Genomic DNA, 12,998 nt, shown 5'->3' on the forward strand with positions numbered 1-12,998 from the left:
CCAGTCAGCACTGAGATAGGCTCTAAAATATACACTGGGTTTCTAAGACATAGTATAATAAAAATAATGTGAAATAATTCATTTAGATTGAAGGTCAAAATATTAACATTTTGATTATATTGATTTAAGTAAAGTGTACTATTAAAATTAATTTCACCTATTTCTTCTTCCTTTTTTTTTTTTTTTTTTACATGGCTACTAAAAACGTTTATATCTGGGGCTCAAAAGTATCTTCCTATTGGACAATGCTGTCATAGGCTCTACCCCTAAGCTTTCAGAGCTAGAAGTGACCTAAAAGATTATCTAGTTTAGGACTATAATTTAGGTGGGGAGAAAAGTGAGACCCAGATGGCTGAAGGGCCTGGCCAAGGTCACCCAGCTAGTTAATGAGACACGATCAGAACTGAAGTCAGGACATCTTAGTGGGTTCCAATTTTCCACACTAATTCCTGATGTTTAGCACAATGTATTATGAAATTATGATAATTTTATTATTAAATTATGATAAAATTTCAAAAAAGCATCTAAAGTTTAGAAGGATCTTTAAAGGTCAAGGCAGTTGTCCTGTGGCATCTGGAAGGTTTCATCTGATTAGAATTCCACTTTGTCTTGACAAAATGGAAGAAATATCAGTGACAGATAATTTTTATTTTTAAAACAGTGCTTTAAAATGCACTTTAGTACATGACTCTTTTTGAATTATGGTTTTCTCAGGGTATATGCCTAGTAGTGGGATTGCAGGGTCATATGGTAGTTCTATTTGTAGTTTTTTAAGGAACCTCCATACTGTTCTCCATAGTGGCTGTATCCATTTACATTCCCACCAACAGTGCAAGAGTGTTCCCTTTTCTCCACATCCTCTCCAGCATTTATTGTTTCTAGAGTTTTTGATGATGGCCAATATGACCAGTGTGAGATGATATCTCATTGTAGTTTTGATTTGCATTTCTCTAATGATTAATGATGTTGAGCATTCTTTCATGTGTTTGTTGGCCATCTGTATATCTTTTTTGGAGAAATGTCTATTTAGTTCTTCTGCCCATTGACCTACTAGAGCATGGACCTGAGGATATGGGGAGGGGGAAGGGTAAGCTGTGATGATGTGAGAGAGTTGCAGGGACACATGCGCACTACCAAATGTATATTAGATAGCTAGTGGGAAGCTGCCGCATAGCACAGGAAGTTCACCTCTGTGCTTTGTGACCACCTAGAGGGGTGGGATAGGGAGGGTGGGAGGGAGGGTGACGCAAGAGGGAAGAGATATGGGAACATATGTATATGTATAACTGATTCACTTTGTTGTAAAGGAGAAAGTAACACACTATTGTAAAACAGTTATACCCAAATAAAGATGTTAAAAATAAAAAATAAATAAAAATAAAAAAATAAATAAAATGCACTTTAATAGCCATCATTTTATTGTGAATAAATCTGCTTTATAACAAAATATAAAAACAGCACTTGAACTTTGTGCTAGAATAGCTTTTCTATGTGGCCTCATAATTAAGGTAGTAAATAGAGCTGACCCCATTAAAAAACAAAATACAGAATCTGGTAAAGTCTGATAGCATTTCTTCTTAACTCATACCCCAGCTTCTGTAACGATGACCCCTGCCAAATTGCAAAGCTCTCTTGCTCTCTCTGTAGCTCTCTCTCACCCTCCATGTATTGATATTATAAAAACAACAAAGTATCTGATATCAGTCACTAATTCTTGTTAGCTGGTCGATGAAAGCCCATTCACACAATATATAATAGTAGCATACATATCCTAAATATTTTCTAACTGTGGAATTTCATGAAATGATACAGGTAGAAATCAAGCAATCTTGCCCTTCAAGACAAATTCTAAACAGTGGAAAAATTGAAGCTAACTGTGGAAGTCAAGAAAAGCAAGCCACTTTAATTTACTTATGGTCTATATACTCACTTGGACCCTACTATGGTCTTTGTGCATTCCCCCAAAATTCCTATGTTGAACCCTAACCCCCAGGTAATGGGGTCTTCTGGAAGTGATTAGGTCATGAGGGCGGAGCCCTCATGAGTGGGGTTAGTGCCCTTATAAGAGAGGCCTGAGAGAGCTCCCTTGCCCCTCCAACCTTGTGAAGACACAGTGAGAAGGCGGTGGTCCGCAACCCAGAAGAGGGCCTTCCCCAGAACCAGGCCATGCTGGTATCCTGATCCTGGACTTAAGCCTTCAGAACTATAAGAAATAAGTTTATGCTGTTTATAAATAGCGCCACCCCCAACCCCTGCCAATTCTATGGTATTCTATTACAGTAGCTCAAATGGACTAAGATAGATCCACCCCCTCTTCACTCCCCATGTCCTATTTCTTCAATGGGCCACGTCCGTATTGCACTGCCATGTATTTAGGAGGACTTACAATGCACCGGGCACTCTTCCAGGTGCTGGGAATACTAAAGCAAACAAGGCAGGGACAGTCTACCCCTCAAGAGCTAACCTCCTATGGCTGCTCACCCGATCTCCTTACCCTCCCAAAACTACAGTCCTCTAGCTTGCTTCCTTTCTTGTTGTGGTCTCACACACATGGTGCTCATTCCTTGTCCCTACTCTCTATGTCTTGCACTTATTCCTTCCAAATAAAGGATTCTGATCAGCCTGGGCCATAGGCCCTTCACCATCCTGTGACCTCCTAAGAGCCCCGGGCACGCATGAATCAGAGTAGGATGAAAGACTTTCTTCCATGGTCCACATTAGAAGACCTCCGATACCTAGGCCTAGCCCACTCCTGCTGTTGAGTCAGAGGATCCTCTTCCTAGCCTTCAAGCTCAGGCCCCTTCCCTAATGCCTCTTCAGCATCCTTTCCCTCCTCCCTCTGCCAGAGCACCAGGACTTCTTTTACCTTCTCTGCCTTTATCCTAGTGAATCCCTGTCTGTCTTGAGACCACCGTGCACATTTCATCTTTACTGCTACAGTGGGCATTATCTCAGCTGGTACTTAATGATTTCTTCACACCATAGTGCCTTCTTCCTCAGCTGACAGATCCATATGCCTTCTGTGCCAGGGAATGAGACTTCTGAGAAATACAAATATGATCAGAATGCCTCATATTTGATAACAGGGGTATCACCCAATTACAAACTCAGGGTTTTTAGGGGGTTCATTTCAAATTAATATCTGCTCCTTGATTAAAATGATCTCATAAGCATTTTTTCTTTTAAAAGCATTGTTTTCCTTTTTAACCTGAAATATTACTTATATTAGAAGTAAACAACTGAAAGCTAGTAAATTTACAAATTCAATTACCACAAAAACTATCAAATGTCTTTTTGTTTAATTGCTATGGATTCCCCTTTAGACATCATAATGGAATTAATAGAACATTCTAGCAATGAATGGAAATTGATTAATTGATCAATCTGCAGAACATGGCTAGATTCTTTAACCTCCAGACATTATTATTAATGCCTAAGCAGTACCAGAGCAAGCACCGAGCAAACAGATATGAGAGGCACACAACCAGGATAGAGGGAGGACATTTGGACCCTATCCAAAGTTCAGTCTGGGGTGATGAGGCTTTTGCATATATATGAAGCATGTCACCCTTGAAGGGTAAGCATTATGCTTCTCATTAATATATTATCAAGGTCTCTGCATAAGTGAAGGAAACACAGTCATCCTTCATGGATGAGCTATTTGCATTTATTCCTGAGGATTTATTAAAAATTAACACTCCATCACTTTACGTTTTTGGTACCTGCCAGCACCTTAAAAACAGAGGGGTGGATTTTGGCCTAAAACTTTTTTTTTTTTAACGCTCTGATATGAAAAGATCTCCAAAATAAACATGACCCTCCTCCTCTTCCACCTTACAGCTTCCCCTCCCACTCCCTCCTCCTGGGTTTCCTGCTGCTTTCTGCTTATCACCAGAAAATTTTTTTATATCACATATGGGACTCACAAGCTCTTAGAAAGCAGGATCTATTTTTGAGGGAGGAACGTATCAATGTCATCATCATAAACAGTCTACACTGCAAGTTTACAAAGCAATGGGTCTGCCCTGTCCTGACATGCAGTCACATCCCTCCATAGACGTGGGATGCAAGGTTGGAGCCGACGCTGCACAATGAGGCAAGAAACCCAGGACAAGGAGCTAGCAGGGGGTCCAGAGGTCTCTGTCTGACCCGCTGTCCATCTGGCATAGGACCGTGGCTCTGGCAGTGGCCCTGAACATGTCTACTTTAGGGTGACATAAGTTTCAAAGAGTAGCAATGCTCCCCCAGACAGTCTCCGCTCTCTTCATAATCTACAATGAATGGTACATTCACTAATCATCTAAACCTCTTAGAAGCAATTTCAGTTTTATCCTGGAATTCTTAGTAAAGCAAAACCCACAATTCCAATCCTATTACTAGTATTAGCTACTATTACTGAACCCACACTAAGTGCCAATTATTCAACATGCCCTTTGCATACATCATGGGTTGCACACCCCTCCATACTCACTTAATTCCAGCCAGGCTGACTCTCTTTCTCCTTCAATCTTTAAGGGACTACCTGCGTCCACTTCGTCTCTGCATGGAACAGCCTAATGCTTTTCAGAGCCAACATTTTCCTCTTCTTCAGATCTTAGATGAAATATCACATCTTCAGGGAAATCTTCCCAAACAAATACACTCAGTTAGTTACTACCACTTATACTCTTGTACTACTCCTACTTTCCCTTCAAAGCACTTATTATTGAAAAGAAATAATTTTGTGAAAAATTATTTTTTAAATATTATCTCCTCCCTGGGATAAGCTTTATGACGGCAGGGAAATTTCTCATTTACTATTATAGCTCCACTGTCTAGTACTGTTCCTTAGCACACAGGTGCCAAATCAATAGTTATTACAAAAATATGGGCTTCCCTGGTGGCGCAGTGGTTGAGAATTCGCCTGCCGATGCAGGGGACACGGGTTTGTGCCCCGGTCCGGGAAGATCCCACATGCCGCGGAGCGGCTGGGCCTGTGAGCCATGGCTGCTGAGCCTGCGTGTCCGGAGCCTGTGCTCCGCAACGGGAGAGGCCACAACAGTGAGAGGCCCGCGTACTGGAAAAAAAAAAAAAAAAAAAAAAAAAAAAAATATATATATATATATATATATATATATATATATATATGTTTTTTCATCAAATTTTCACAAGAAGGTAGGTAAAGCAGAAGCCCTAATAAGCAATCTCAACCTAACCAACTGCATCAGTGATGCTTTCAGCTTTGAGTGATAGAAAAATCTCAATTCAAAACAGCATAAATAATGCAAATATTACTTTCCCCATATATGAAGCAGTTCAAAGGTATGGTCAGCTCCAGGGATGGCTGACTCTGCAGCATGAGGATATCATCAAGGTCTCTCAGCCTTTAGAACATCACTCACACTGTCATGCTCTGTATGTCAGCTTTGCCACTGGGCTGGCTCCAATCAGGGTCCCACAGTAGCTGCCCCAATTCCAGGTGTCACATCTAAACAGGAGAGTTTAGGAGACAACTGTCCAGATAGACAGGCAAAGATGAGCAGAAAGTATCGGGGTGTTCTTTAATCAGTAGATAGGAAATCACTGATTATCAAGCCATAAGCTAATGAATCAGCTCCTATGCCTAATTGTGCCCGAGAGAGGGATACAGCCTCAGTCAGTTCAAGCTACTATAATAAAAATGTCACAGAGTAGTTTAATAGAAATGTATTTCTTGCAGTCTGGAGGCTGGGAAGCCCAACATCAAGGTGTTGGCCCATTCAGTTCCTGGTCTAGCTTCCTGGTTTGCAAGGTGAGGGCTCTCTCCAGGGTTTGCCGAGGGATACCCTCTTACTATATCCTCACGTGGCAGAAAGAAAGAGCTCTGGTCACTTCATCCAAACCCATCCGTGACCTCATCTAAACCCAATGATCTGCCCAAGGTCTCAATTCTAAATGCCATGCTACTCTCCAAATAGCAGTTAGGGCTTCAACATGAATTTTGAGAGGACGCAAATATTCAGTACATAACACAGCCCAAAGCAGGTCACCTGCCGTCATTAGAATTCTCAATAAGACTAAATCCTTTTGCCACCTCTCATAGTAATAACAGAAGACTTCAGGGAACTTAAAAGTAGCACTTCTTCAGAAAGGAGCGAAATAACCCTGTTGTAGGAGGGCAACGCCAGCCAATTACAGGGCTGTGCCAGCCTTATGAGACTAGAACCAGGAAGGACAGTGACACCTCCAGGGAAAATAGCACTGACGGTGGGGCTGCTGATGAGGACAAACTTGCAGAGGCTCCAACTGCCCAGTTGCCGGACAAGGAGGCAGAGCGAGAGGAAGAGGAAGGCTGTACAGAAAGGGTCGAGCTTGTCAGAGGTCTGTTAAAGGCGCTCTACAGAGGCTTACTTGTTAGCAAGGCTCTCCAGCATATCTTCTCTTCTCTCCTCGTCGTGTTGGGGGAAGCGGATGCTGGGCAGCTGAGGAAAGCAGCTGTTGGCTATATTGATTCTTTGGAAAAGCCGAGATTACTGGATCTTTCACAGTTGCTTATATTCCCATTAAAACTAGGCAAAGCCAGTAAGGTTGGCAGAAGCACAAGATTTCATGGAGTCGAAAGTGACAGTTATGCTCTATTTAAAACAACTGTGAAAATGTCTTTGGTCAAAAGGACAGCACCTCTGGCCAAGCTAGAGAACATATATTTCTTTTCTGAATGGCAGGAAATGAACATTTTGAGTATCTAGTACTATCTGTAGCTATGCCAATGTTGGGAGATGGACAAGCATTTTTCTTCAGGGAACAAGCAATCTAAGTATTTACAGGGAACACGGGCTGTGGGAGATGCAAAAGACGTGAGTATCATGCCTCCAGTCCCAAGGAAAACAAGTTTAAGTCTTTAAAAACATTTTTAAATAGCTACTTTAAAACAGCGTAAGACAGTATTCAGTTGCATAGTACTGATCACTAGTACTGCGTAATTCGAATATAAGCTCGTGTCACCAGGAAGGCTTCATGTAAAGGGAGAAGCTTAAAGAGTGACTATGGTTAGATTCACAGAAGCACCTTATGTTCTGGCCACTTCTCCTTCCCACTATTGCCCTTTCTCCTTATCTAATGGGATACTTAGTGAGCTCAGAGCTATTTCCATTTAGGAAACAGGAAAAAAACGTGTGTCCTTCTTCTCTCCCAATCAGAATGTCTTAAAAGTCCCCAAATTAAGTATTCTTTTGATGGGGAAAAAATAACCAGAAACTGTTGTTTCAAATTAATGGAAGCAAGCTCATCTCCAGCTCATAAACACATGTAAACCTGCATATGCTAAGCCTTTGAAAGAATGAGATGCTCAAGAGTGCAGAAGAGAGGAAATGCAATGCTCTCGACTTCCTTCAGCTGCAAAGACTCAGCAGACTTTGTCACAAATGATTTGCTGTGTTTAATAAGCATGCTAGTGCAAATGTGCTAAACACATAAATGCAGCAAAGTCATAATCACTAGGTTCAATGTCAAGCACCATTTAAATCCACTGATTAAATCAATTTAATCATAGTAAACCTGTTTTATTAGAAGCACTGTCTGAAGGAGAAAGCAAAATTTAGGGGAAAACTGTACTTCTATTCTTTCCTTGCAGGAAAGGAAATCTATTAACTACTTGAATTCCATTAATGGTTTAACTACTTTTCTTTGCAAGGGATCTAGTGCAATCTAACCTTTTCTCATTTAGAGTAAAACAATCTATTTTCTTCTGTAGAGTCAGGGTAGTGGGTTTGTCTATGGATGGACTGAGGTTCCTGTACAAAGTCTGGGTGATAAGAGGAAGGATGTATTCTTTGGTGGTGCAGGAGTCCATGCCAGATACCTCAGCTGCATTGATGAGGAACTTCGGAGGCCTGAGCGCTGCCCAGGCAGTTTCTGATACCATCCTGTCAGAATCCGAGCCAACATGAGGCCACCTCAACTTTGTCCTCTTACAGAGCACCACCCCCTCAGCTTCAGCAAGACCTAGTTCCCTGCCAACTTAGAAATGAGGTCACAGGGACCCTCATAGAGCATCAGCTCCAACGTGACATCAATCATGCCCTCCAGGTGCATCAGCAGAATGGAGATGCTGAGAAGGGTTCAAAAAAGAACATGTCAACATATTCAATTAGATTTTATCATTCATGGATTTTCAATAAATTTAGAGGAATAAAAGGTAAAACATATCTACATTCCAGAGTATATCATATAAGGTCTTATACAGTTCCTTTCAACATCAGAATGAAAATTATCAGCATCCAAATAAGAAAAAAAAAATCAAACTGAGGTGGAATTCAAAAGCTCTACAAAGCAAAGGAAATCATCAACGAAACGAAAAGGCAAGACAAGGGGTCAATTTCTAAAATATAGAAACAACTCATACAACACAACAGAAAAAAAAAAAAGCCAGTTACCATAATGGGCAAAGGATCTGAATAGACATTTTTCTCAAGAAGACATACAGATGGCCAACAGGCACACGAAAAGGTGCTCAATATCACTAATCATCAGGGAAATGGGAATCAAAACCACAAGATATCACCTCACATTTGTTAGAAAGGCAACTATCAAAAATATGAGAGATTGGGCTTCCCTGGTGGCACAGTGGTTGAGAGTCCACCTGCCGATGCAGGGGACATGGGTTCATGCCCCGTTCCAGGAAGATCCCACATGCCGCGGAGCGGCTGGACCCGTGAGCCATGGCCTCTGAGCCCGTGCGTCCGGAGCCGGTGCTCCACAACAGGAGAGGCCACAACGGTGAGAGACCCGCATACCGCAAAAACAACAACAACAACAAAAAAAAAACAACAAAAATATGAGAGATAACAAGTGTTGGTAAGGAAGTGGAGAAAAGGGAAGCCTTGTGCACTGTTAGGGGGAATGTATATTGGTGAAGCCACTATGGAAAACAGTATTGAGGTTCCTCAAAAAATTAAAAATAGAACTATCATATGATCCAGCAATTTCACTTCTGGGTATTTAGCCAAAGGAAACAAAAACACTAACTTGAAAAGATATATGCACTCCCATGTTCATTGCAGCATTATGTACAATTGCCAAGACACAGATGAAATCTAAGTGTCCATCAATGGATAAATGGATTAAGAAAATGTGATACACATACACACACAGAATATTATTTACCCATAAAAAAGAACGAAATCTTGTTATTTGTGACTATATGGATGGAACTTGTGGACATCACACTAAGTGAAATAAGTCAGACAGAAAAAAGACAAATGCTGTATGATTTCACTTATAAGGGGAATTTAAAATTAAAAAAAAGAAATCCAAACTCATGGATTCAGAGAACAGATTGGTAGCTGCCAGAGGTAGGGCTCAGGAGTGAATAAAATGGGTGAAGTGGGATCAAAAGGTACAAACTTCCATTACAAGATAAATAAGTCATGGGGATGTAATATACGTGAAGATGGTAGTTAATAATACTGTGTTGTATATTTGAAAGTTGCTCAGAGAATAGATCTTGAAAGTTCTTAAGAAAAGAATAACTGTAATTATCTGAGGTGATAGATGCTAAGTAGGCTTAATGTGGTAATCATTTCACAATATATACAAGTATTGAATCCCTACTTTGTGCACCTGAAACTAATGTAATGTTCTATGCCAATTACATCTCAATTTTTTAAAAAATCAGGTAATTAGTTCTAGCATCTGAACTCTTATCACCTATACCACAACATCCCTATACCCCCAGAAAAAGCCAGACAGTAAATGTAATTTTAAAAAATAGGGAGGTGGAGAGGCCATGGAAAACTTTTTGCAAGAGATAAAATTTTATCTGAACCTTAACAATGAGTAGGATTTTGACTAAGTGAAGAGAATGAAGTACAGAATAGAAAAATGGAAGTCAGGAGATTTGATGTTTGTGGGTTTTTTTTTCTGTTATATGGGTACAGGTTATCTAGGCAAATTCTGCATGTGCTGTGTCATGGCTGTGGCCCACTTCTCCCACTGTCAGCAGGTCTGTGTTCACGCAATCATTTATTGAATGATGTGATTTAAAGGATTTATTAAGAGCTTGTTATCTGCTAGGCTCTATACTAGTCACTATAAGGTTGGCGAAACAAAGTCCATCCCTATCTGGAGTTTAGAATACAGTGGATTTTATTCTTTAAAAAAAAAAAAGAACTCATTTCCATACCCGGATGCTTGGTTCTTACCTTACAGTGACCAATTATCACTATAATGATCTTTTCTTAACAAAGTAACTTTTACTGTATTGTATTTTCTTATTAGAAGAGCAACAGAGACATGGCTTAAGCCACATGATAGACTGCTCTGGTCCCTTCTCACTACTACAAACACGTGGAGATGCTGGATAAAACGCATCTTTAAATTTTCATACAGTAAAATTCATTCCTTGGATGTACAGTTCCAAGAGGTTTACCACATGGATATATCCATGTAACCAGTATACAATAAGGGTCCAGAATAGTTCCATTACCCCCAAAATCTCACTTGTTCCTTTATGGTCAAATATTTCCTCACTCTAACCCCTGGCATCCACTGATCTGCTTACTGTCCCTGAAATTTTGTCTTTTCAAGATGTCATATAAATGAAATCATATACAACCTTTTGAGACCACATTGTTTCATTCAGCAAAATGTCTTTGTAAATGATCTTTCTGGGATATTTTTAAGGAAAATCATCATAAGCAGAGGTAAAAGTAAGGCACAGGCAGGAATAAGATATTTAAAATTTATATAACCAACAAAGAATTAATATCTGTAATATATATAGAATTCCTGCAATTCCAATAGAAAAAGCCAACATCTTGGTTAAGATGCAATTAAAATTTTCACATGAAGGCTATTCAATAAACATTGGAAAAGATGCTCAATTTCAATAGTTTCAAACTGAAGCAAAGTTCTCCATTATGGTTGAATTTTGAGGCTGTTGAAAGCCCTTCTTTGTAATTAAATTTTCATAAAAGAAAGAGAGCTTATTAAGAAAGCTATCTCAAAATCCAGGCACTGTTTTGCTGTTTCATAGTTTTGGAAGAAGACGTGGTTGAAGTTTGTAATTTTAGGTGGATAGGAATTATTTAAGTTGCAATCACAGAATATTATCTCTTATACCAGTTATGGTTTATGACTTTTCATAATTTTAAGCATGTTTCATGACTCAGTTTCACAGTACTGTATACATGTGTCATGAAATAACAGAACAGTAAGAGAGTCTTTATCTCTCTACGTTGGTTGAAAGGGAAAATCTCTGTATAAGAAATATGCCAACTGTAACTGTGCAAAGCCAAATTTTCAGTCTTACTTTATCTCAATATGATAACTTACCCAGGCATGTTCTTTGTTTAGCTCTCCAAGTTATAAATATTCTGTAACCTTGGCTTTTCTTATTAACAAAGAGAAACAATTTACAACATACAGCCTTTACCCAAAAAAGTATTTCTAGGTCTAAATGACTTACTTCAGAGTTCACTTTTAATTAAAATTGATTCCCTGCTTAAAACAGAGACATATTTTTCTTACTTCACTTAACGCTTGAACAGAATGAGGGCTTAATATTCTTTTGCTTTCACATCAGTTATTGAAGTTTCATGACCTGTAGCAATAAGGTATAATTTTATTCCTGAAGATTAACAAACAACAAAACTTAAATTTGATACAATCAAGTACTGGCAAGCATGTGGGGAAATGAGTATTTTTACGCCCGTCTGTGTAAAACTACTATTTCCATGTGGAAATACAAACGATTTTTATGGAGAGCTTAACTGGTGCTGGTCATTGTTCTCCATGTTTTTAATGCTTTTTGAAAAGGCAATTCTCCCAAATACTTATGAAATAAATATTATATTATCCTTGCTATGGCTAAGAATTGAGCCTCAAAGAACTTGGTCACAACCATATGTGACAAAAGCGAGGACTGACCTGGAGTCATCTAACCCCGCCCAAGGACCTTGCTCTCTTCACTAGGTCATTCTGTTTCTAAGACAACGAAGGATTAGTCTAACCATCCACCAAAGATTCAGTGAAGCTAATGTTTCCTAGCGCAACAAGGATAAACAGTATAATGCCAAAATCAAGTTCACACCTTTCACTTCCATTTTCTCTTTCCTATCTAAGTTGTCATTAGTAACAACAGGTTGTTGTGATGTAAAACAAATGAGGTGGAAAAAACTCATTTTCCACCTACTTCCCTCCCTTTCCCTACTACTTGAAGAGTAGGCTGACTTCAGCTACCAGAAATGACTTCTTTGCAGCTTCAGACAGAGATTGATAATTACCCCTTGACCTCTCACCTCGTACCCACAAGGAAAGCTCCCATCATTTCACTCATATTTGCAAATGTAACCATCCTTTGCTTAACATATAATACATTCACATTACTCTTTTTCAGGATCACAGTTTTAGAAGAATGTATAACCTTTTCCCAAACAAGAAACAAACATTTACATCCAACAAACACCACAACCTTGGTTGATGCAACCAAGCAGTGTAGTAGCCTTTCAGAGAGGAGTTTTGGGAAGCCACAGTGCAGAATGCTGGCAGGAGATCTTGTGGGGCTCCCCTTAGCCCACAATCCAGAGACCATCCGCAGAAAATCATCAGTCATAATACAGGAATGCACTTTAGCCAATGCTTCCTTGTTCTCCTGTGAATTGGAAATTCATCCTGAAAACTAAGAACAGCGCCTGGTGGGTTGGGCAAGAAACAGGGAAGGCTCCTTTGCAGCAGTGAAGTGTCCAGGCAGATCTGATGTCCAGTTGGCTTAGTACCAACAGCAGCAGGGATTTTGTTCTTAGGAGGTGAATCAGGCTTGTTAGCCTGTGTTGATGGATATATCCGAGTTGCAGTGGCCCATTCTGTTTGGAGCAAAGGAACCCCCTTTTATGTGACCTTTCTGTGTTAACCAAAGCCTTACTGGGAAGTTATAGCCACGGGTAACAGAGGACACCAGTGCTTTTACCTCTATAAACTACAGAGAGTATTTTTATACTTTAAATACTTCCAACAATTAAATCACACTTCAAACAGCAGAA

At 39.7% G+C, this 12,998-nt stretch overlaps 1 pseudogene; it reads left to right on the forward strand.

The window, feature by feature from the left end:
• The window catches only part of LOC131742788 (nitric oxide synthase-interacting protein-like), a 177,674-nt pseudogene that overhangs the window by 130,811 nt on the left and 33,865 nt on the right, over positions 1 to 12,998 (forward strand).

This window comes from Kogia breviceps, chromosome 15, assembly GCF_026419965.1.
Source record: "Kogia breviceps isolate mKogBre1 chromosome 15, mKogBre1 haplotype 1, whole genome shotgun sequence".
Lineage (NCBI taxonomy): Eukaryota > Metazoa > Chordata > Mammalia > Artiodactyla > Physeteridae > Kogia > Kogia breviceps.